Genomic DNA, 27,342 nt, shown 5'->3' on the forward strand with positions numbered 1-27,342 from the left:
CTCCCTTTATTAGGTCAGAAAAACATGTTTCCTCTGGAGGTTCCGAATGCTATAAGCATCTTTAACTCACCTGCATTTGTATTTGCCCTCTAGCTTCTGCCAGTGCATTTCATTTCAAATGAACATACCTGTTTCAGGGCCTGGGAAGAAGATGTGGTTAAATGGTGCTCTCCATCCTTCTTTTGTGTTTTGCATATGTGATGGATAGGGAAGGCAAAAATGAAGAAGATCCCTCTCTTCCAGTGTCCATCCCCTATGACACTGGAGGGAAAAAGGGTCACTTGGGTTTGCCATATGGAGAGTGTCAAGGTACCTGGGCTGTCCTGAACAACCTCATCAGTGTTCTGAGCACCATGGATATTACTGGATGACTGTAGGCTCTCAGGGCAAACCAAAGACCCATGTCAACAGTGTTCTCCAGGCACTGGGACATGGGTCCTGGAAAGACATTCAGACATCTACTGCTGCCTTCCCATGGGCTCTTAGTACAAAATAAATTCTTAACAAAATATCCCTTGCTTCCTGAATACTCAGAGGCCAACCTCTGCAACTGTTTTTTCTTGAGGCATATTACATTTTTCATTAATAGCCACGAGAAAATAGAATAATCAAAACTGAGTGCTCTACCAAACAATATAATAAATAGTGCTTATCTGCTGTTCATTTACAGGAGTTCAGGAAAAGGCTCAATCCTGATGAAATGAGAAATTGATTCTATTTTTTATAAATTAACCAAATCACTGGGAAGCACTTGCTCTCATCACCTATAGTGAGAGACAGACAGAAAACCTTAACAAGGGAGCTACTTGAACACTGGTCTGAAGGGTGTTTCTCAGGCATGAATCTCTGACAAACCAGAAGAGTAATGTGTGACACTGACATCAGTTATTACTAAAAATGTATTTTTATAAATTGCTTGATAAACATTTTCTCTTCTGTCTTCTCATTTTATCTATAGAGAAGATGAATGGACAAAACTGCTCTTAATTTCAGGATATGGGGGGGGGGGGACCATATTACTTTTTTTTCATTTAATTAAAAAAACAACAACATAAATTGTTTCCTATGAAGTATTTCTGCTCTTATTTCTTATTACTGAAAACTTTATTTTTGAGAATTTTTTCTTTTGAATTGAAATCACATTTGTAAAATATGTATAGTTGGCAGTCTTCCATTGCATTTTTTTGTACATGTACCACAAATGACAACAATAATAGTAATGTTTGTTCAATTTACAAAATTGGACAGATGCTGGGTTATTTTTTTCAGGACACAAGTACCACACTAAAAGCATTGGCTAAAATGTACCATGCAGCAGAAGATTTAATAACATGCTATAGAAACATTTTTAGAGTAATCATCCAAGTTTAGCCCCCCTCCAAGATGTACCAATTTGAAGCTAATAGTTTTTCAAAGACTGAGGGCAAGCATTCTAGAACCATCTGGTTCCTACTCCCTAGAACAGACAAAGGAGTGAGCTTAATAAATGTGTTGACTTTCCACTGGATATACTCAGGTGATACCCCAATGATACACATTTGGAAGTATCTTTCCTGCTTGATTAGGAAAGCAGAATATAGTTGTAGTTTAGTTCTCCATATACCACCCTGAGCTAATATAATGTTTATCCATGCCATGTTGGATTTCTTTCATTGCGAGTGAGCCTTGATTTAGTTTGATTTTCTTTTCCCTTCAGATGGAATTTAAACTTAATTAAAGGTTTTATTTTGAGTTTGTGGGTGTTTTGTCCATTTATATTATTTCCTACTTTGCAGTTTACTTCTTTCCAGTGTTTCTATTTGTTAATTCTTTTTCTCTTTTATTTTTAGACTAGTGCATGCATGTTGCAAATAATTTATTATAATTTGTTGTCTTCTTAGCTTGATTTTGATATCCTTTACCATAAAAAGCTTTAGTCTCAGAGTCAAATACTTCCATCTTTTCTTTTGATTTTTGATTTTATGTTTGTCCCATTTACTTTCTTCTAGATCCTTTTCTTAAAAGTTAAGCAATCTACATTGTATTTTATTCACAGTGTATGAAGTAGGATAATTTTTCTCCAAAATATATAACAAATTATTAATAAATTTATTGAGTTTTCCATCCTTTCCCTATTAATTTAAAATGTAGTTTCATTGAATAATTAAGTTCCCTTATACACATAAATGGGTGGGCTTATAGATATGCTTGTCTATTTATATATTAATCTGCCCTGTGCTGGCATCATTCTGTTTAAATGATCATGCTATTACTTTGTACTTTGATTTACATATAGGATGATCTTCCTCTGATTTTCCTTTGTAAAAAGAAACCTATTTTTTTCAAAGTAAAATCAGCATCAGTTATTGAAATTTTAAAGGTTACACAGGAGTGTTTACTGTGTGTGTGTGTGTGTGTGTGTGTGTCTGTCTGTCTGTCTGTCTATCTTCCTGCCTATCGGAGTGACTGTTAATTATAACATTTATTACTGGTTCTTGATAAAAAAAAAACACACACACTTTATCAAGTGAAATAAGCTTCCTTGTATTTCTCGCTTCCACATTTTTTTTTATCTGTCCCTTTTTTGCTTTAAGTCAGAGATGGACATTGAATTTTAGTAAGTAATTTTAAGGATATAATATATAGCATGATCAAATATATTTTCATTTTCATTAATAAAATACAAGCAGGTTGCCTAACAGATTCCATAATATTAATCTTTGTTTCTTTCTGAATAAATCTAACTTTCTCTGTTCTTGAAGTATCCATTCAGTTAACTACAGATATGTGTATTAAACCCTGCTAGAAATGGCCACCATTGGCTCTGTGCTCTCAGAACAGCTTTTCTCAGTGTTATCAATTCCTATATACCCCTTACAGATTTTTCTGAGGCTATTTTGCCTCATAATTTCTGCTAGTGGGTATATGGTCACGTGTAAGACAGATCAGAAGTGATTAGAATGATAAGTAAAAGGAAATTTATTTTTAAATAATTGGGTATAACTATGCATATTCAAAGGGGATAGGGTGTCATTTAAGGGACTGGGTTGATACTTCTGGGTTTACCAGAAAATCAGTCTCTCCTACTAATTGTAGACTTTCCTCTATTTATTTAAATTACCAGAATTACTATGTTCTGTCTGCATCCCTTTAATTTGTTCATAATTGCGCTTGTGTGGGTGTTGAGTTGGAAGCTCTTAGAAGCTGAATAACACAGCTGCCTTTTTGGCCTTTGGCATAGGGTTTCCCCCCAAAGAGCTGCCCCTGTTGGCAGCATGCCAGGAAGTTACATTCAAAGACTTTTTGATGAGGCATAAAAATCTTTAATTTCCAGGCTTGGTGTTTTATGACCCCATAATACTCCTTAAGAATTAGTCTCAATTATTCAAGGGACAGCACTTCAGTGTTTGGGCCCCTTTGTTGACCTAGTCTATAGCTCCATTCAAAGTTAGGTTTAAAACACTATTTCCCATAAGATTTTTTTTTAAGAGTTTTCTTTCCTGTTTCCAATTGTGCTCAGACTCCTGTTTCAGAGGGCGTCTGTGACACAGTTAAGACTAAGGGCAGTGCAGATGGAAGATGCTGGCCAGCTGTCCCGCCTCTGTTCAATGAGAGGAAATGAGCCTACAGTGATGCATGAGGCATTTAGATGAAATGTTAGCAAGTTTCCTGACAGTGAAGATTGTTAACATTGCATGTTCCATAGTCTCTTATTTAAAAAGAAAAAAATATGTCCCTAAAACTCAAGAGAGAGATTGGCTGATTGTCTTTCCAGATCTGTGATTCTGCATTTTTATTTTCTGTTAGTTGATTGTTCTATATTTATTTTTTTAAGTTAGAAAATGTTTGTAGATACCCACAATTGAAGTAAAAATTATGACTCATATCTACAAAGGTAAATATTTGGAATACAATACTTTCATGCATGTCAGATTTTCCCTTTTAGTAATTTGGTATCTTTATTATCAGATCAAAGATGAGCATTAGAAAAGTTAATTAACCCCACCCTACTATTCTAAAACTTTGTTTTATTATTTTTATAGTGAAGTACTTCTATATGCTTTCTTGATCATAAGATAATATGAAATTATTATCTTGATAATAAGAAAAACATCCTGAAGACTGAATACATAGAATTTTTATAAAATTATATATTCTGATAACTCTAATACTCATATATCTATGTATGTTGCATATCAATATATTTTAATATAGATGTTAATTTATATCCGTGGCTTTTCTTTATTGTCCAGTTATGAGCAATACCTCTGTAGATGTCAAAATCTGAATCAGATACTGCTATATTGACTATAAGTTTGACTTTAAAAGCAAAAATGAAAACCTATTTGGTAAGAAAAATTAATGGTAACAATAAAAGTGTCTACTTATCTTGTAAGTCACCAAGGAAGTGCACAAGAACATAGTCAAATATATGCCCTATGTTATAGGAAAACAAAATTAAGAAATTATATTCATTCATTAAAGAAATATGTATTGAGGACCTACTATGTGCCAAAAGTGCACTAAATACTGGGGATTCAGTTAAATCAGCCAGAGACATGGTGCTCGCTATTATACCTAGATCAAAACCCTAACAGGAAGGAAGACCCAAGAGTTAAGAAAAGATTTCCAAAAGGAAATTCTGATGTGATGATAACGTATCTCAGAGAGCAAGAAATGTAGAGGAATCTGAAGATACTGTGGTAGCTGCCTCAAGAACTCACTGATAACCTTGGCTATGTGGAAAAGAGGAAGAGAGGAGCAAATGGTAAGGAAAAAAAAAAGTAATCTAGAAGAATAAATTCAGGAAGAGCTAAGAAGCTGTATGAGCTGAGGCTTAAAGCCTAGCAAGAGAGAATATGAGGTGGCCCATTGTTTGAAACTCCTAACGGATATCAGCAGGAAAGAAGAGCCTCCTGGCTCCAGAGTTGATTTTACCTGCATGCAGCAAGAAAATGATGTTCAAACTGAAAATGCAGGACTTCCCAGAAATGGAGGTCAAGATGGTCGTCATCTCTGTGCACTCAAAGAATGGAGACTGTGATTCTGCTGTCTTCGAGTATTAGAAATTGCCAAGCATAGATAGGCCTTGCACTGGAAGCCAGGGAACAAATTACCAATTTTTACAGAAATGAGTTTCAGACATGACTAACAATCTCAGTGTTAATCCTGAGAAGATTTTCATGTTTGTGAAATGAAATTAATAAATAAGTACATGGTGATCACCAGCAACCTCCATGGAGTCTTTATTTAAATAAATTATATCTCCTTTCCTTTTTGATAGGATTTCTAGACTGGCAAAATCAGGAAAGTGTTATAAATATGGGTTATATTGATTTTTACAAATTTTTATATTATATTGATTTTTCAGTTTGTTTTCTGATTGAGATTGATGATTCAAATTATACACAAAGATGTCACAAAGATGTAGGTATAACATTAGAATGCCTTTTCCTGATATGTACAAATTGGTGGCTTATTGTTACTCTGCCAGAAATTAAACAACACATACCAAAATACTCTGCACTTGGCCCTTCTCATTGTATTCCAATAAAGCTCAATAGAGTTTGATGAAGACTGGATCCGTGTGTAACTTGGATGGTGGTATGGCACACAATCTTACTACATTTTCAGTACTTGTTATCTCAGAGAATTGGGAAATATGTTAAGAGTGACAGAATTAGCACTCAGATGATTTCTCCAGAATTAAAGAAGATGGAATTTAACAAAGTATGATATATTCATCTGACGAGTGTTTATTGGATATGCCATATGCCAGGTAAATAATACAAAGCCTCAATTCTTACGGCATTTTCATTCATGTTAGACAAATAGATGGTAAAGTTTATGCAGTGAATAAATAATAAAGTTTCAGATAGAAATAATTTCCTAAAAACCAAATTCAGGTAGAAACAAAAACTGAAAAGGGAAACTATTTTTAATAGAATGGTGAAAGATGACATCCTGAAGTCAGTTTGTCAAAAAGATCAATTGTACAAGCATAGGATTCAGGAGAGTAGGCTTAATATTAACTACTTAAGTGCCCCTGTTTTTAGCTGCTTGCCTGACATAGCCACCCCCAAAGCTACCTCTGTGTTATCTGACCAAGAAAGAGAAAGGCTCTGCTATATCCTGATCTGTATTTAATTCTGGGTTCAATATTTTAATAGATGTAAAAACAGTACAAAAAGCATTCAGTTATTATTGAGAGGCCCAGAAACCATATCCAATGAAAAGCAGTTGAAAGAAATAAAGATATTATGCCTGGAACAGAGATGACTTAAGAAGCATAGGAAAGCTCTCCTTAGATATTTTCACAGCTGACATTGAAAACTCAAATTTATTTAAAACTGAATGCACACCCCAAATGACTCAAGCAATGAAAACCACATCAGAAGATGAATCAAGTTTATAAACTTTGAAATCTAGGAAGGTATTAGTGATGGAAAACTGAATTCTGGTTTGTAGCATTTTTTATATGAAAGAAAAAAATATGTATAAATTAAAACAGCTCATGAAGACTGAGACGCAAAATTCACCAACATTATGGGAAAGAGACCATGGTATATTTTTCAGTGTTTAGGAGAAAACTGCAGTTGGGCCAGCACACAGGGTCAACCTTAGGCACCTTTGGCAAGAGGAGAATTCACACTGTTTACAGGACCCCCACCCAAAGCAGGCCTCTTTCAAAACATTAAGATTAGCAAACAGTAGCAACATTAGGATTATCGAAAAACCTTGTGTATAATTAAATTCTGGATAATTGCTACATTTGAAAATGAATTAGTATTAACCAAATGTAGAGATAAAGATGGCTTTCCTAGATCTGTAACTAGATGATTATTTTAGATGTTCCAAAATATGCAGATTCTGTTTAAAATTATTACTTGGGTTGGAGGCAAAGGTATAATGATGGTTTTCTATGTCTCTCCCTCTAAGTTCTTATGGACCCTACGTTTCATACTCCTTAAGAAATATATTTTCAAGGTGAATTTGACTATGTTTATTGTTACTATTAATTAGAAAACAATGACTATTGTGTGGAAATGGTGCTTCTATATTGCTTTCCATATTTCCAGACTTGTCTGAAAGTTGTGGTGCATTCCAGCCCACCCCTGTCAGACTCCCTCTAATGAATCAACACCCACAAATGCCCTAAATATAGTTGCTCTCATTTGCCATTTGTTGGATGAATGACTCATCTGTCCCCACCTGGAGGAAAAAAAAAAATTCTTTGAAGCAAGGACTTGGTGACTAGAGAATAAGGGAATTGGTATTGGTTTTAGTAATAGTAGCAGTCATGGGAAAGCTGCTGGGTATTGTTAGATGGAGCCGCTACATCTACAGTTTTCTGGTAATTGGTGGTTGACTTAAATTGTCCATATAAATAAATTCTCCATGTATATGCATTATGAAACACTGTGAAAAGTTCACCTGTGGATTTGATATGTCGATCTTTAATTCAATCATGGAGTCACAGATGGTCTAGAGTGTTGCCATGCAGTTTTTCACTAAGATTGTATTTTCTCCAGCTGAGGGATTGGTTGGTGGAATATGTAGATAATTTAAAAATTCTCTGCCTGGAAGAAAAATTCAAGGCTCTATTTTCTCATAAGAGATATAAAGAGGACTATAAAGTCTAGAAGTATTTGTAACTGAACCTTTGGCTATTTTGCCAATAGCCAACCCATGCAGATTTTTATTAAATTGACCTCTGTATATTTACAGCATTATTTGTGCTCTGAAGGGAAATCTTGATCATTGGAGAAACTTCCTTATCTTTTAAAACTGAAATGTTCTGGGCTTTTTTTGAAACTTGAGTTAGTATAGGTATTGCTTTCTTCCTTTTTGTGCTTCAATTGAAACTCTCCTTCTAAGACTCTTAAGTCTTTTAAATGAAGTCAGATATGAACTTTTCCTGCTCACTTGCCTTTGTTTCACAAACCATTGTTCATACTTAAATGAAATTCTGTGTTCCTTTTAAAAGAACCTTTATATTAATATGAGAACATCTTCATAAAAATATGAAGCTGAGAAAGCTATTCAAAGAATGGAACAAAATACTTAAATTCTCCTTGAAAAAAATGAACCTAATTCACTCTCATTGTTTTGAAGTGACAGTTTCATTAGCGGAAAATATTATATTTAGTACAAAACTAAATATTACCAATAATAAAATGTAAGCCGTGATATAAGAAATATATGTTAAATAAAGTTTGTCAGTTTCATAATTATCTCTTCTGATTGGAATTCTGAATGATTAAAATTTGTTATTGGTAATATTTTAATCTTAGGAAGAGATTAAAGCTATTGTAGGAAGTTTCATTTCTCTCATTTTTAGGTGAATATGTGTAGTTTGTTCTTTAAAATGCAAAACATCTTTAGTCTTGCATATTTTATTCTCATGTATACATATCTTTATTCTTATATTCTAATTTTTTCCTAAGATTTATTGTACCAAACATATGCTTTTAAATTTGTGTAAGGAACAGTCTAGCCTAAACATTATTCTGTGTCTTTGCTCCTAGAAACATTATATTTTAATTGTAAAATTTGCTTTTGAATAAATGGAGCATGATTCACTTGTCTTATATTATTTGCCACAAAGGTTCTTTCCAATTCTTCACTCTTAAGAATAGCAATGCTCCTATTACCCCTAGTTTTTCTAATGTTTTGAAGATGAAGGTGTGCTGTATTTTGTCATGTTCTTTTTCTGCATCTATTGAGATGATCATATGATTCTTGCTTTTAAGTCTATTAATATAATGAGTTACGTTTATTGATTTCTTTATGTTGAACCAACCCTGAATCCCTGGGATGAACCCTACTTAATCGTGGTGTACTATCTTTTAAAATATGTTTTTGTATGCGATTTCCCAGAATTTTTTTGAGAATTTTTTTATCTATGTTCATCAGGTATATTGGTCTAAAGTTTTCTTTCCTTGATGTGTATTTTTCTGGTTTTGGTATCAGGGTGATATTAGCCTCATAGAATGAGTTTAGAAGAGTCCCTTCCTTTTCTATTTCATGGAATACTTTGAGGAGTACTGGGTTAATTTTTCTTTGAAAGTCTTGTAGAACTTGACTAAGAATCCATCTGGTTCTGGGCTTAAAGAAATCAAAAAAACTCAATACCAAAAACACAAATAATCCAATCAATAAATGGCCTAAGGAACTGAACAGACACCTCACAGAAGAAGAAATACAATCGATCAACAAATATATAAAAAAGTGTTCAACATCTCTAGCAATTAGAGAAAGGCAAATCAAAATTACTCTTAAGATTTCATCTCATCCCTGTCGGAATGGAAATCATCAAGAACACAGGCAACAATAAATGTTGATGAGGATGTGGGAAAAAAGTTACACTCATACATTGCTGGTGGGAGTGCAAATTGATGCAACCACTATGAAAAGCAGTATGTGATTCTTCAGAAAACTTGGAATGGAACCACCAAGGAAACTTGGAATTTGACCCAGCTATTCCACTCCTTGGTTTATATCCAAAGGACTTAAAATCAGCATACTACAATAATGCAGCCATATCAATGTTTACAGAAGCTCAATTCACAATAGCTAAACTATGGAACCTACCTAGGTGTCCTTCTATAAATGAATAGATAAAGAAAATGTGGTATGTATACTCCATGGAATATTACTCAGCTTTAAAGAAGACTGAAATTATGATATTTGCTGTAAATGGATGGAGTGGAGAATATCATGCTAAGCAAAATAAGCCCAAAAATACAAAGGCCGAATGTTTTCTCTAATATGCGGATGTTAATTCACAATAAGGCAAGGGGCACTAGAGAGGAATAGCATTACCTTAGATTAGGTAGAAGCTAATGAAGGGAGAGAAGGGAAGGGATGTGGTGATAGGAAAGAGAGTAGAATGAAAAAGACATTATTACTGTATTTATATATGTGACCGCATGGCCAATATGATTCTACAACATGTACACTCAGGAAAATGAGAAATTATATCCATCTATCTATGATATATCAAAGTGCATAAATGCATTGTACTGTCATGTTTAAAAAGTTAAAACAAATTTAAAAATTAATTTTAAAAAATAGCAATTCATGAAGCCTACTAAGGTATCAACCTCTGTAAACAATCATGATTATTTCATCATTGTAAGTTTCTATAATTCGTTGTCCAGAATGATTTAGCCAGGTATGGTATCTCATGCCTATGATTCCAGCAACTTGGGAAGCTGAGACAGGAGGGTCTCAAGTTCAAGGCCAACCCTAGCAATTAACCTCAAAATAAAAATAAATAAATAAATAAAAAGAGCTGGGGATGTGTCTCAGTGGTAAAGCACCCCTGAGTTAAATCCCCAGTACCTATCCCCCAAAATAAAGGATTTAAGGGTTTTGATTTATATGACCAATTGTCCTCCAGAAAAGCAATTTTGTTCCTATTAACAGAATTTGAAAGAAAATGAGTAACTTTTTTTTTCATTTTGCAGGTTTTATAGGTTTAAAACAAGCATTATATTTTACTTTTAAAATTGCTTCTGTGTTTAAACATTTTTTTTTCTATTTCACTGTACATCTTCTATTGTAAATCATCTGAGCACTTTCATTTTAAGGTTAGAAATTTTTAAATTAAATATCACTTTTTGCAAGTAAAATGTTATTCTACATTAAAGGTCAAGTTTCAGCCCTTGCTCACAGGGGAAAACAGATATCACTTTCACTTTCCCAACGCTAAGTATGTTACTTGCTCCAAAGTACATATTAATTAGTACCTTTGTGTCTCTCATTAAATGGTTAGAAACTGTCTAAACATGAACCAGAAGCAGAGTCAGATTCAGACTTATTTACAATAAAAACTGCTTAATCTGTGGCAAGTCAAATAATCTTTTTGGAAATAATTGATTTTTATTTCTTTGTTGGAACACTAAAACTACTCTCCTGAACCTCAAGTGAAGCATTTCCAGCTGCTTTAGGGTACCTTAGAACAAGGCTAGCATCGCTATAAACACTTACTCTGCTTGTATAATGCTGAAAAGATATATAATGCTTGAAAATGCAATTTCAGTTCCATGTAAAATTCATTCATCCATCTCTTCCTTCCTTCCTCCTTTATTCATTCATTGAACAAATATTTATTGGTTGCTTCTTCAAAGTACTGCTCTAAATACCTGCAACAGACAACAACCTCTTATTTCTATAGCTTACCTTTCTTAAGCAGAAATACTCACATGAACACAGTTTGAAAGATTAGGTACATAAATGGTAATAGCACAATAAGTGAATGAAGGTGCTGGAAGCATATCCAGTATTACAAAACTCATTCTACAAATTGTGGAAGGAGGAAACATGTCTAGAAAGGTTAATGTTCTAATACCCATTTGGTTTGCAGTGTTCATAAGAAAAGGTAACTAGGAACTTGATGCATGAAGGTATGAAAATTAAAGTGAAAATTAAAATAGAGATCAAATTGGAAACTGACTAATCAAAAGTGATAGTTTTAAGTGAGCTGGGAATATGCCATCTACCCTCTGATGATCCAGCAACTGACTGACATAATCCCCAATCCCCAAACACTTCAGGATTGTCTTGGAAAAAATCATGAAAACCTGCGGTGATTTCAGCTCAAATTCCTTTAAAGTCAAACAATGATATATCAAGGAATTGGAAAATACTTGGGCCATTTTAAAAATTTAGAAAAAAAATTAGCACCCAAAGTGAGCGAAAAAATGGCTATATCAGAGCCTTTTCTTTTTATTTCCAGCTTTGTTAAATCATTAGTTGCCAGATAAATAATCCCAGTGCTTTCTCTGTACCCAGAGGCTTCAGGAAAATAACAGTGGCCAAGTCCTCTAGCTTCAGACCAGCAAAGCAACCTTATGGAAGATTGAAAACTATTTTTAAGTAGAAACATAGATGTTCAAAAAATTTGCTTGAAAGTTGATAGACTGAATATCTTAGTATTGTCTTGAGTGACAAGGAATGATCAAATAAGTTTGGGAAACACATGTAAACAAAGATCAAAGCGGCCCCTTAAATTTGGGATTGCTTCCAAACCTTTCACGTGTTTTATGTATGCTGCCAGGCTTCAAGATATAACTTCAAGATATAACCTGTGCGGCAGTCCCCAAATTCATTTGATCACAGGAACTTTAAGTATAGAGTAGCTGATAGATCTAGTGCTCCGAGGAATGTCCTTGGCAAAGAGAAGGTGCGAGTGTGTTTGTGAGGTTTGAGGGTGATGCAGAGTAGAGTGACAAAGGACTGCCGGCAAACCGGGACATGTGGGGCCATGCTCAGGGTGCAGTCTGCGAGGCAATCTCCAGGGTAGAGAGGCGTCCACAGTCACTGAACAAGTAGGAATTAGTTGCAGAGCAGCATGAGCAAGCAAGGCTGTAATCAACCAAGCACGAACTGACCGTGGAGCGTGCTGACAGAATGTGACTTACTGCACTGCAGCAAGCCTCTAAAGAGCAGCACATGTACTGTAAAATGAACTCTAAGATGTTACTGTCCGTGGCCCCATGATAGAAAGATTGAATTCCTTTGCCCCACTACTCAAGCTCCCCTGCCTATTAATCTAGAAAAGCACTAAAGCACTAGTAGTAACCATGGGACCACAGTTATTTCTGTTTTTAGTCAGCTTTTTCACTGCTGTGACTCAAAGACCTGACAAGAACAATTAAAGAAGGGAAAAATTATTTCAGATATCAAGGTTTCAGAGGTCTTAGTTCATAGAAGGCTTGTTTCATTCCTCGGGATCGAGGTGAGGCAGAACATCATAGTGGCAGAGTGCTCTGGAGGAAAGCTGCTCAGGACATTGCACCAAGAAGCAGGAAGAGACTAAGCTCAGCTCATAAAATATATGCCCCAAAGGCACAACCCTCATGACCTATGCCTCTAGCTACACCCTACCTGCCTACAGGTACCACTTAGTTAATCCCTACAAGGGATTAATGCACTGATTAGGTTAAGATTATCATAATCCAATGATTTTACCTCTTTCTTGCGTTATCTCAAACATAAACTCTTGGGGGACACCTATTTCTAAACCATAATAATAGCTAATGTTTTTTGAGCACTTAGTGTATGCTAGGCAGTTTTTCTGCACAGGAATTTCAAAGCCATGTGCATTAATCTGTGTTATGTTAATATACTGAAATATCCAACACAGGCTACTTACGATGTAAAGAAAGCTTTATTTAGTTCACATTATTGATGGCCCCTGGGGAAGGCAGTGTGTGAAGATGGCAGGAGCTCATGTTGCAGTGAATGGTCACATCTTCAACTAGAGCAGAGAGAGAAAGAAACCAGGTCTCCCCAGTCCTCTTCCAGGGTATGCCCCCAGTGACATAAGGACTTCCCACTAGGCCCCACCTCTTAAAGGTCCACAGCACCTCCCCATACTGTTACCCCAGGGACTAAGCCTTTATCACGGACCTTTGAGGGACACTCAACACCCCAAATCATATCACCAATGGTACAGATCATGTAATCAGGATATAAAAAGATTGATGTGTAGGGTGTCATAGCTATTAAGTGGAAGAGTCAGGATTTAAACCCAGGCACATTTAATTTTGATGGCTAGTCTCCAAATCATTATGACTTTCTGTTTCAAAGGAGGCTTGTTAACTTCCTAGTCTTACCTCTAAAAATAGAAGATAGATTCTCTCTTCTATTTAAATTATATCTTCCATTCAGGACCCATTCAAGTGTTGCCTGCTCTAGGGGGCTGTCATCTTTTTCTAGCTCTTTCTCTGAATTCTTGAAGGCAGTAATCACTGATATCAGTAATTTTAGCAAAGAATTGCATTCTCTTTTGGATACCTACCAGGTGGGAATTTTTTTCTCACTTCAATCAGATTACAAGCTCCGACAGGGTCATGCTTTATATTTCTTGGGCACCTCCTCTCACCACTTTGTATGTGTAGGTGCCAAATATGTCCAGGATGGTTGGATGAATGGATGGTCTTAAAGCAATATGGCTGCAATCTTAGAAACCCCATTGATCTCTGTGATTGATCTGGCTGATCTCACTAAGTTGGCAAAGCATCTTTTCTGATATCAAGAGGTTAAATTAATAAAAGTACAACCAAATGATTGAACAATATGTGAATAAAAATGCACTTAAATGTCTGGTCTGGGTAGCAGACTAAAATAGGGATAAAGGCATTTTAGGAAGGTGCACAATGTGGTACCCTATACTTGTGTTCACTGACCCCAACTGGTTTTGTTCACTTGAAGGAAAGGTGTTTGGGAAAGCCTCATAAAAATGAACATATGTAAGGAGAGAATCAAATACAGGAAATACATCAAGCCAAATGCTTCAATTTCATTAAATAAAGAAGAATGAAAGCAGTTGTTTAAAACTTGAAGAAAAGGGCTGTGTGCTTTATTTTCTAATTGGAGGAATCTATGAATAAATTAGGCAATCACTTGACATAATTGATTTAGATCATGTGAATTCACATGCCCTGCAAGAGAGGGTAAATTAGATCAAATCATTTGTGGCTCCTCCCCATCTTCTGTTCATTGCTGACATTCTTTCTTCCTTTGTATTCCTCATATTTCCATTTCCTTTTTGGGGTTTTACTTTTCTTAATCTAAAGAAGCATATATTTTTATGTATATTACTTCTAATTTATAAGGATTTTTTCCTTTACATGGTAGAATTAGAGTTGACAATATTCTGTACTAAAAAAAAATTGTGTTTCTTATTTATGAATCCCATTTTTGTTTTCTATAAATCTGTTTGCACAAGAAGAACATAGTCTGTGCATAAACCTAGTGCCATGGGAATTATACTCAAAACATGCTTGAACTGCTTGCTTTTACCTGAAGCAACATGAAATTGAATTATATTAGTATAGAGCAATTTGGTTGCATGTCAGCTGTGGCAAATAGCACATAAGCTGAATAGAGATTTTGTTCACCTTGGGTCACACAGTGTTAGTTGTCTTGACAAATATCCCAAAGTGAAACCAAAAAAAAAATTGTTTTTGAATCAAAGAATACAATTGACTCAAAATAAATTGAAAATATTCTAAATGGTTTAAATGCATGGTGCTGACTTACCTATTATAGCTTCAAACTTTATGCAAATTTTTATCCACAAAGCAATTTTTATATTTAGATTTAATCAAAGAATTTAATAATGCAAGTGAAATCTATTTACTGCAACCTCATATACTAAGGCAACCAAGGAACGTTAAAAGGCACTGTGTTCACATAACCCAATTTGTGCAGTGTCCAGCATAGCTGCCTGATGTTGATGGATATGTGAGTTAACTCTTAATTGGTGAAATTAACTAACCTTTTAGATACCTAAGGCTGCATTCCTTTAAAAAAATAGTACTTGACCTAAAGGGCTTATCCATGACCCAAGCCATAATTTAGAAATGTTGTTATATTAAAAACATGGTCATTAAGGCAAGAATTTCTAAGTACAGCTCAGTATAATTGTTCATTCCACTGGGAAAACAGATCCCTTTGGAATATGCTACATCATTAATAGATTAAGAATATTATATCCACAAAGGTAGTCAATAATCTTAAATTATTACTCATCATGTTATTACTAGATACTTTTCTAAGTATGTTTCCAGAAGGTGCATTTTGAAATAAAATATGAATACAGGTTGAGTATCCCTACTCCCCAAATCCTAAATGCTCTAAAATCCAAAGATTTTGAGTTCCAGCATGATGCCACAAGGGAATAATTCCATGCCTGACTGCATATGATTCGTCACAGTAAAAATGCAGTTGGACTAAAAATACTATGTAAAAGTACATAAAATTACTTTCCTGCTGTATGTATGAGGTACGTACAACACACGAATTTTGTGTGGAGACATGAGTCCCATCCCCAAGATATCTCATTATATGCATGCAAATTACCTAAAATTTGAAAAAAACATGAAATCTGAAATGCTCTGGTCTTAAATATATGGGATAAGGAATACTCAACCTGTATGTAAGAAAAATACTTAAGTCTTATTTGAATGAAAAGAGAAAAAAAAATTTAAGTTGGAGAAGAGATGTACTATGGATAATGTATGTAAAACTAAGAAATGATCCTAAGGGTTCACTTTGTGTTACATTAGTCCTTTCTAAATCTAGAGGCATCCTGAGAAGTTAATGAACTTGAAAACTCTAACATTTTTTAAATAGGGATTGAGATGCTGTTTTAATAATCGCTTCCGATTGTCCATGGGTTCTTTGTTGTTCAAGAGAATCAAGGAATAATTATGAAGTCCCTTGTCAGGGACTGGCATCTTTAATACATGAAGAGCTCAAAAATTTTGGGAAAATAGGTATTTCTATATGAAATTGAAAAAATATATGACAATTCACAAAGGAAGAAAACTTGAGTCAACAAATAAATATGATATATGCCCAAACTCACAAGTAATTAAGAAAATTGAGATATTATATTGGCAAATGCTGAAATATACATGACCCAGTATCACAGTGCATGTTTATTGGGTATTTATGTCAATGCTATTTTACTGTAAGGCCGTATGGTAATTGTATAAGGCATCTGAAAATCATTTTTTCCAGTAATTCTGTTTCTAGGACCCATTCTAGGGAAAGAAAAGTCCAAGATTTTAGTTAAGTATAAGAATTTTTCACTTCGGTTCACTAAAGTAAATTTAATTTTCTTGTGATTAAAGTATTAGTGAAATCATAGGATTTTGATCTAGATATAATATACCATGATGCATATAATAAAAGTCTTCAGTCTGTTTAATGAAATACAAAATGTTAGTGATAAAACATCAATTGATAAAAGTAGTGTATATAATTATATTAGTGCATAGGTATATACATGTATATGTACATACATATAAATAATGAACAGAAATTTGAAAAAAATGACAAAATCGGTTTTCTCCTAGTGGAATTTGTGTGGATTGTTTTGTAATTTATATATCTTTTTATTTCAAACTTCTAACACATATTTTAAATATGTTACATTTATAATTAGATTGAAATGAATTAGTATAAAAATAATTTTTAAATTGAAAAAAAAGAATTTTGTAACATAGTAGTAAGAAATTAAGATATTTGACTCTGAGAAGGAGGAAAGGGGTGGGATATATGGACTAGCTTTATATCATTGAGAACCTGGAAAGGGAAGATAAAACTTTTTAATCTTTCTTAATAGATTTCTAGATGATTCAATTGTTTCAGACTGGTTAAAATAATATTAGCTAGGCTAGGAGCACATTCCACTGCAATGCACGGTGTCTGAATGAGGCCAGTTCACTGGCTCACTAGAACCAACAGAGACTTGGTTCCCTCCTTCTCTTCTTGCACTCTGCCATTCTTGGCTTTCTGGCTTTTGTCCTCACATTCTTTACTTCAGAGTATCCAGATGGCTGCCATCAACAATTGTATCCATGTTCCAAGCTAAATAAATAAATAATAAGGTAGCAGTATGCAAAAGGATTTGCCAACATTCTTCCCTTAATTAGGAAATTCAGTATTGGCTAAGAAGAGCTGCCTAGCACCCCAGAAAACCCCTTACTCATCTTATTGGCCAGTACTCTCATATTTCATATACCATCTAGACAGAAACTAATTAGGGCAAATGGGTTTATGGGTGGACATTGCAATGTCCTGATTCTCTATCCATAGTCAAAGTCAACTTTGGCCAAAGATACTTAGGTGAGGCAGAGGATAAGAAGTCAGAGTTGCTTGGGAGAATGGTGGTGCCATTTTTAAAGCAGGGAACCCAGTGAAAGAATAAGATGTATGAAGGAGACGCCCAGGTGGAACAAGAGCAAATTGTTACTTCTCTTCCCTACTGTCTCTAACGCCATGGTTTGAAACTTTATTTTTGTAGTGCTGGGGATTACACCCAAGGCCTTGTGCATGGTAGATAGTGCTTTATCACTGAGCACAGCCCCGGCCCTAAACTCCTGAATTGTTATTTTTTTTTCCTTTTGAAGTGACAAGGATCTTTTTCTTTTTAATTAGTCACTATAGGCACAGATCCTAGAGCCTATGAACTTTCCAAAAATGTACTAAGTATGAGATTTAAGCAAAACCACCAGCTAATGCATAACATGAAACCTCAAATTTGAAATCTATAAAATGTTTATTCCTGGAATGAGCTTCATACCAATTTCACTAATTATTGCACTTAGAATTTACTAGTAAATATTATATTTGCAAATAGTTGGTATTTGCAGATTTAAAAATAAAAATTGTGTTAAAACACAACCTGTAATTACCTTATAACCAAATAATTTTAAATAAATTTTTAAAAATTAAATCTCAAACTTTTGCAGCAAAATTTTATTTAGGAGTTGGGACAGAGAGGAAGGAAATAATCAAAGCCCATTGATTTTATTTTTTTTTTTTCCTTTTCTTGGTCAGTAGCCTCTGAAATCTCCAAAGAAATCCCTGCTCTGAAGAAAAAAGATTTAAAAATTGCTGCCTGTGAAGTCACTTTAGATTCTGGATCTAGCTAGCATTGTCTATTTTTTGTATTAATGTTTTCTATTAGCTCAACCTTGTTCAAGTTGCTTAATATACCTCAATGCCTTCCAAACAGATAGATAGTAGATATTTAGTATGTATGTGTAACCGCCTATTCTGCAAAAAGGAGTCTGATTTAAGTGAGCTCATCTAATAGATTGGTATAAAATACTGGATGAGTTCACTAGAGTGTGTGCAGAATTTTGTGCATCCCATTTAAGTGGATGGTTGTGTGCTCTGAGTTGGAGAGACAGCACATAAACCCCAAAGTTAATAACCTCTAATAAACAATGAGTCTGGATGACAACTTTTCACAATCTATTACACACTATAGCCCTGGTTTTGCACAGTTTGCATATTAAACAGATGATAGTAGATTCTGGGCAGAAATATAGACAGCATTATATACTTCAATGCATGCCAGAAGAGAAATCTTTTGATAGCACTTATTATAGCCAAGAACAGAAGCAGCTATACAATCCCCAGCCAGAAACCAGGTGCCAAAATTAATTCATGCAAGAATAAAATGGGCTGGCATCTTACTGTAAAGTCCGTAAGCTCTGGGGAAAATGTGCACAAAAATCCTGGGAGCTCAAGTTACAGGGTCTTGGGGGTTATAGTTCATGCTGAGCTGGCCAGTTCAAGGAACACATTGAGTGATCAAAGAGCATATTTTCACCCAGCCAGCCACCTCACAAACACATGCAAAAGTGCCATGGAGAGAGCAGGGATCATTTTCAGTAAGGTAAGCCCTGCACATGATTTGGATACAGCAGACTTATTTGTCAGATCTGTAGGAGACGCAGCTTGGTAGGTTAGCTAATAATGTTGGATGACAGAATCAGGATTCAAAAAGATCTCAACAGGGAGAACTGGTGAGCTGCAATTCAGAAGATTACATTTAATAGGGATAAATGTAAATTCCCATATTTGGATTTATAAAAGGAAGCAACTGCCTCCTGTCTTATTCCCATCCAATTTATTTTCCACACTGCAGCTTGGGTGATCTTTTTAAAACACAAATCAGATCATGTCACGTCCTTGCTAAAAATCCCTCAACAGCATCCCATTGCCCTGAGGATGAAGACAAAACTCATTAATGTGGTTTTCAAGACCCTCCGTGGCTGGCTCCTTGCTTTCTCCTCCACCTGTTCTCCCACCAGCCCCCCTGTCATGCTGAACATTCCAGCCATATGGAAGATTTAGAGGTTTTCATATGGGACCTGCTTTGGGGCTTTCATGTTTCCTCTGTCCAAAACACATCTTCACCCTTTGGTTTAGTCCCCCCCTAATTACATATTTTGAGGTTCTCTGCTCAAACTTTCACTTAATAAATGTCCATGGAGTATCTATTATGTACCAGGCGTTATTCTAGGCTCTGTGGATCAAAGAGTGAACAAACGAAGCCCACATTCACATGAAGCTGGTGTTCTAGTGGAATGATGTCTGGTGGTGAACACTTTGAAGACAAATGGAGCAAGATGAGATGTTAGTGATGGAGTGTTGGTGTTGGAAGGCCCTACTTCACGTAGAGGGTTCACAGAGGACCTCCAATGAGGTGGAGTTTAAGGAGAGATGATTAAAGGGGCACCATAACTGTGTGGCTGTCTGGGAGAATGGCACTGCAGTCAGAGGGTAGAGCATGTTTCAAAGCCCTGAAGAGGTGCATACATAACACTTTTGAGAACCAAGGTCAAGTCCAAAGTGAGTCAAGTAAACTGAGCAAGAGGGAGAATTCAGAAGAATGAAGCTGGAGAGACTGCCAGCATGCGGCTTGGGCAGGGCTCAGAAGTCATGATAAACCTTCGGGTTGTCTTCTAGATATGGTTGGAAGATAGAGAGGCTTCTAGCCAAGAACCATCGCAAAAAAATTATTTTGTTGCTGTTTTAAAAGGATTACAGTAGCTGTTGTGTGGTAGATAGACTAGAGACCTAGTGCAGAATCCCCAAGATCAGTCAGAGGTTATAACATCTGTCAAAGTAAAAGCTGGAGGGACCTTTGAATGTGTAGGTTTGCTAACACTTATCACATCCTTGTGATTACTTGTGGGAAACCCTGCTTGTTCAGGGCTCAGGGCTGCCTTGCTAACTTTCCCAATCTCAGTGCCCAGCATTATGGCTGCCGTACCACAGACTCTGCAGAGATATATGACAGGCAAAGAAGACCTGGCTTAATAGCCATTAATATAAAAAGGACCTCAGGGTTTGAGCTGACTGTGCACAGAGCAAAGAATATGAGCTAGCAGCAGACCAATTTGGCTGCCAAGAAAGCTAGTGTTGTCTTAGGCTGCATTAAAAAGCCTGGGATGGAGAGTAAGAGGTGGGCTTAAGTCTGAGGCCCCTCTCTGCTGTCTTGTCTGCATCCCAACTATTGACCTGACCTGATATCATTTGCCTTCTGCCTTCTTTCTAATACTGAAACCTTATTTTTTTTTTTGGGGGGGGGGGTACTTGGACTTGAACCCAAAATTGTTTTACCATCAAGCTATATCCCCAGTCTTTTTATTTTTTATTTTGAGGAAGGGTCTTTTTTAAGTTGCTGAGGGTCTTGCTAAGTAGCTGAGGATGGCCTCAAATTTTCAATCCTCCTGCCTCAGCTTCCCAAGTCTCTGGAATTACAGACATGCACCACTGCTCCCTGCTAATAATGAAATCTGTCAATCACAGGTCACATCCTGGATTTATCTATGGTTCTCTCTGTTGTTTTATTCCCATGTTCACATAATACATTCTCTGTGATGTTAAATATCTCTTTTTCTCCCTCTTTAAGGGTCCTGACACCATATGAATAATAGACCATGCATTTTCTAGTAACAATTTACAAAATGCACAAGGATAAAACAACTTTAGGACATAATTTGGTCTGAGTATATACTCTAGTAGGGAGTCTTAACTTGTAGAAATATCGAGTTCTTGAATCCAAAGTCATTAGCCAAACCTTACCTCTTGGCTCACATAGTATATAGAAATACTATATATATATATAGTATATAGTATATACTATATATACTATATAGTATATACTATATAGTATATATATACTATATAGTATATACTATATATACTATATATACTATCTAGTATATACTATATATATACTATATAGTATACTATATATACTATATATATATATATATATATATATATATATATATATATATACTATATAGAAACCCTTTTTCTAGCTTTGAAGCTAGAAATGATTCAGATCCCAACTATTCCATTTGCAAAGTTTGTGATGTAAACTTAGCCTCAGTTCTCTCCAATGAAAAATGAAGATAATAATGCTCACCTCAGAATTTTTCTAAGTGAGATAATATATTGAAATGCTTATCATGATTTTTGGTTCATGATAATTTGGTAATAAATTTTGGTTTTCTTTCTCTTCATCTCTGTTTTTAAAAGTCACTAGGTAATATAGAAATGCACATTTTAAATAGTGAAGTTAGAGGTGTACTTTTAATTGTTTAATAGTGAACAGTGTTGATTTGTTGTTTGACTTAAAGGTAACCTGTACCATTTTTTCAATGGTTTAATCAATATCAATTTCTTGCTAATGATAGAAATGTTTCTCAAGTATCTAGGAACCATGGAAGTTTCTATTTTTTGAGTAGTATAAAGAATGTAACTATGGTCATTCCCAGGAGTGTAGAGAAAGAAGTTTCCTAGAAGGGATTTCAAACAAATAGTCTTTCGCCTATCGTATATGGATTTTAAAAAATGGATCAGAGACTCCATAAAACTAATCTTTAAAGGATCTTTGTAAACTACCTGTTTATTGTATAAAGATAATAAAATGGGGCTGGGGTTATTGCTCAGCAGTAGAGCGTTTGCCTCATATGTATGAGGCACAGGGTTCAATCCTCAGCACCACATAAAAAAATAAATAAAAATAAAGGTATTGTGCCCATCTACAACTAAAAATATTTTTTAAAAGATAATAAAATGTTCTTTGCATACATTGAGGTTGCCCACACATTACCATAATACAGAGTAGAAACTAGTGCTGTATACTTGGGAAGCAAAGCTAAAGTGTTCTGGGTTGGAGGTGGGAAAAGAGATGGAAATATATAGTAGGAAGAGTCAGTCCCAGCAGGGAGTTAGTCCTGGAAGGTGTAATATTTATATGTTTAAAGTCTGAGGACATTCCAGCAGAGAATAAAAACAAATGAGAAGAAGCCAGAAATCATTGTATACAACTTTAGTTAAAAGGCAGATAGAGGACAATACAGTGGGGGGAGGTAAAAGGCTCATATCTTGAATACAAAGGTAAGGAAACTATATTATTCTCTAGGCAGTGGAATACTGGTGATGGTTTTCAGTAGGCAAGGAAATTGATGCTGTGATGTTTAGCATGGTTAATGTGGCAGTAGTAAATAAGATGCATGGTAGAGGCAGGAGATGGAGGTTGGCCAAAAGCAAGTTGGAAGTTATTGCAAAGGTTCAGCCATGCCATGGTGAGAGCTGTGGGTTCAGTTGTGAGGATTCTTGGAAGGAAGACTTGAGACCTGCTCATGAAGTAGTCACATGTGTTGTGAGGACCGGGAAGTAGCCCTAGGTCTAAACGTGGTTTCCTTTCAGTCTACCAGCACCACGGTGCTATCTTGTGGTCCTCTAATAAAAATAAACAAGTAAGCAAAGTTGCCTATTCTCAACATTGCTCTCATAATACCTTTAATGTAGGAAAGAAGTGGTGCATGATGAGGCCTCCAAAGAGTATTGTCCTTGGTCATGGATCCCATTTGTAGTCGTGTTCTCTCCATGACACTTTGGATGATAGTTGCTCAAGTGATCTTAAGATCATTGGTTCTGTGATTTATGATGCTGTAGTCACAAGGACAATGCTGTTTTAGTATATTGACTATATTAATTATTTTTAAACACATAACATAGAAATTAAATAGTATCATTTAGTGAAACTTGCTGTAAAACTCACACCACTGGGGGTTTTTTTGTTGTTGTTATTTATTTATTTATTTATTCTGATTTGTTATCTAGGACAGCAGAATGCATTTCACTTTATAATACACATAGAGCACAATTTTTCATGTCTGTTTGTACACAAAGTAGAATCATACTATTTGTGTCTTCACACATGTACTTAGGGTAATAATGTCCATCTCATTCTACCGTCTTTCCTACCCTTATGCCCCTTCCCTTCTCCTCCCTCCCCTTTGCCCTGTCTAAAGTTTCCTCCCATGTTCCCATTATGGAGCAGCATCCTCCTATCAGAGAAAACATTCAGCATTTGTTTTTTTGTGATTGGCTTACTTCACTTAGCATTATATTCTCCAATTCCATCCATTTACCTTCAAATGCCATAATTTTATTCTCTTTTAATGCTGAGTAATATTCCATCGTACATATAGCCTCAAAAAAAAAAAAGAAAGAAATACCTGGGAATCAACTTAACAATAGAGGTAAAAGACCTCTACAATGAAAATAACAGAACACTAAAGAAAGAAATTAAAGAGGACCTTAGAAGTTGGAAAGATCTCCCTTGTTCTTGGATAGGCAGAATTAATATTGTCAAAATGACCATACAACCAAAAGCACTATACAGATTTAATGCAATCCCAATCAAAATCCCAATCACATTCCTCATAGAAATAGAAAAAGCAGTCATGAAATTCATCTGGAAAAATAAGAGACCCAGAATATCTAAAGCAATCCTCAGTAAGAAGAGTGAAGCAGGTGGTATCACTGTACCAGACCTTAAATATACTACAGAGCAACAGTAACAAAACCAGCATGGTATTGGGACCAAAACAGACTTGTAGACCAATGGTACAGAATAGAAGACACAGAGACAAACCCACATAAATACAGTTATCTCATAGTAGACAAAGGTGCCAAAAACACACCACTGTTTTTGAGAGTTGGGTTGAAAGGAAGCTGATGGTACAGGAAAAGCCAGTGGTTAGAGTGTACAGAGTACGAGGGCAGGGGGGCTGCCTAGGGAGAGAAGTCCAGCTATGTTTATGGTCTACCTTAAATATTACAAAGTGTATTGATCAGACTATGCATGTGAGAAAGTCACCAAGGATAGCCTGAAAGATTCAGGGAAATAGTCTTTAAAGCTCACACAGGACCAGAAACACGTCTGTTCCCATACAAAGATTGAAAAACATCCCATAATCCACAGGATAGTAGAGTATTCATAAGGGGGTTGCCTCTACAGTAAGTCCTCTATAGTAGGGCATAATCAGCCTATATCAAGTACTGCTGTAGTCCTGCATTACAATTGTAAAAGCAAAACCAAAATGATCAACTTTTTCTAAGCAATTCCACTATATTCCAAAAGTATTTTTTTAATTATAAAAATATCAAGTATGCCAGACACTCTGGTGCACAACTGTGATTCCAGCTACTCAGGAGGGAAAGGCAGGAGGATCATGAGTTTAAAGCCAGTCTGGGTAACAGAGTGAGACCCTGTCTCAAAATAAAATTTATAAGGCATTGGGTAGGTAGCTCAGTGGTAGAGTGCATAGTACACATGAAGCAATCACCAGTTCACCGAGTTCGATTACCAATAACACACACATACACACACACACACAAATCAAGCATGGGCAAGGTAAAATTTACAATATATGGCATCCAATGAAAGATTAATATGCATGTAAAGAACTATAGACATATGATACATAGGAAAAAAATCAGCAATTACAACCAGAACTGATGAAAATGTTACAATCAGCAGAAGCAGACAAGGTCATTTAAAAATTATTATAATTGTATTTCATATATTCAAAATTCTGGAGAAAAATTAAACTTATTAAATACAGAACTCAAAACTTGAGCTCATTATATATATATAAAATATCTCCAATTCTAACTTCCAGAAATTCACAGTTCTATGAGATGTAAAAAACATTGAATGTGATTAACGGATTAGCTAATGCAGGAAGCAAGACAGATGAATGTAAAGATATGGCAATAGATCTCTAAAATCCAAAATAGAAAGAAAAAAGACACACCAAAGTAGTAATAAACCATGGGCAATTTCAGGTGACCTATGGTATGTGAAATTGAGTTTGAGAGAAAAGGGGAAATAGAGGAAAAAAAACCACATGAAGAAATATTAGCCAATATTTTTCCAAATTTTATGAAACTTAAATCAAAGAATATCAACCTTTAAACAAAACAAATGAAGAAAACTATATCAAACCACATCATAATCAAATTGCTCAAAATAAGGCCAAAGAGAAAAATCTCAAATATATTAGAGACACGTTATATACAGAGAAACAGAAACAACCACCAACTTCTCACAGGGGAAAAATACATATGTAAAAATACCAACAGTGGACTAATGTCACTGAAGTACTGAAAGAAAAATGCTAGAATTTTTCCAACAATATCTTTCAAAAACAAGGGCAAAATGAAGATTCCAGCATACGAGAGCCAAAAGCACTTTTCATCAAGAGTTGCACTCTAAGAAATGCTCAGTGAAAACTTTCAGAAGAAGGAAAACAATTTCCAAATAAAAGTATGGATCTTCATACACTAAGGCCACCAGAAATTATAAGTACTTGCATGAATATATTTTTCAAAAAATTATGATTTATTATATTTAAGAGTAAGTGATTTGTGTAAATAAAAATAATGGCAATGTAGTATGGGGTAGGTAACATGTAGAAATATAAGTAAATGCAGAAGTAGCACAGATGCTGAGCAGGCAGACATGAAAGCACATAGTTTTAAGGTCCTTGTACTTGAAGCATTGTGTAATTTCATGGTGTGAGGAACAAGCTGGTGCGTTAAAAATGTATGTGGTAACCCCTTCAGAACCACTACTACAGCACAACAGGGTTGTACCTAATGAGCCAACCAAAGGAAAATGGAATAATCATAAATGCTCAAAATAATCTTGAAAATAAAGTGATATTCAATAATATGAAGATATTCTCAAAAGAAGAAAGAGTGGAGGAAAGGTTTTTTTAAAAAAAGAACAAATGAGGAAAATAGAATGTAAAAAGCAGGATGGTACATTTGAACTCAACCATATCAATTGTCACGCTAAACGCAAATGTTAAACCTCAGTTAAGACAGAAATGCTCATATTGGACAAAAGAAAGTCACAATTCTATGGTGCCTGTAAGTATCCTGCTTTAAGCAAGCACAGTAGCACATGCCTGCAATCTCTGTTATTTGGGTGGTTGAGGCTAGAGGATTGCAAATTGGAGCCCTGCCTTGCACTCCTGGGTTCAATACTTAGCACTAGACAAAAAAGAAAATAGAGACTTCCTTTACATAGAAACATAAAAGTAACTTAAAAGTAAAAGGAAGTTTAAAAATAAAACTATAACCTGATAACATTCATAAAAAATGCTGGAATGGCTATGTTGATATTAGATAAAGTAGACTTCAGAAACATATTACCAGAAATAGTCATCTCCTTAGGGGGTCAGATCATCAAGACAATGTAGTAATGAGACAAAAACAAGGGCTGGGGCGGTAGCTCAGTGGCAGAGCACTTGCCTGGAATGGGTTCAATCCTCAGCACCACATAAAAATAAATAAATAAAAGCATGCTGTCCGTCTACAACTATAAAAAATTTAAAAAGCCATAGAACAACAGGAGAAAAAGACAAAGTTATGGTTGGAGTTTTCAGCAGCCTTTCTCAGTAAGTGTTGGAATAATCAGATCCAAAAGACACAACAAAAACAAAAGACTTGAAGAGCATTATCAATCACATTCAACAGGACAAACCATATTTTAGGCTATAAAATAAGTCTCAAAGATTTTGAAAATATTCAAGTTATACTCTGTATATTATGTTGCTACAGTGAAGTTAGACTTCAATAACCAAAAGAACTCAGGAAGATCCAGAAATATTTGGAAAACAAAGAATACTTTTTTCAATAACACAGAGATCAAGGAAGAACAGAGAA

At 35.1% G+C, this 27,342-nt stretch overlaps 1 protein-coding gene across 2 annotated transcripts in view; it reads left to right on the forward strand.

The window, feature by feature from the left end:
• Positions 1-27,342, forward strand: part of Pard3b (par-3 family cell polarity regulator beta) — a 1,008,812-nt gene that overhangs the window by 618,716 nt on the left and 362,754 nt on the right. The window lies entirely within an intron of this gene.

The sequence above is a fragment of the Marmota monax genome, unplaced genomic scaffold (genome assembly GCF_021218885.2).
Source record: "Marmota monax isolate L192 unplaced genomic scaffold, Marmota_monax_Labrador192_F-V1.1 WCK01_AAM20220418_F8-fsc00095, whole genome shotgun sequence".
In the NCBI taxonomy this organism is placed as follows: Eukaryota; Metazoa; Chordata; class Mammalia; order Rodentia; family Sciuridae; genus Marmota; species Marmota monax.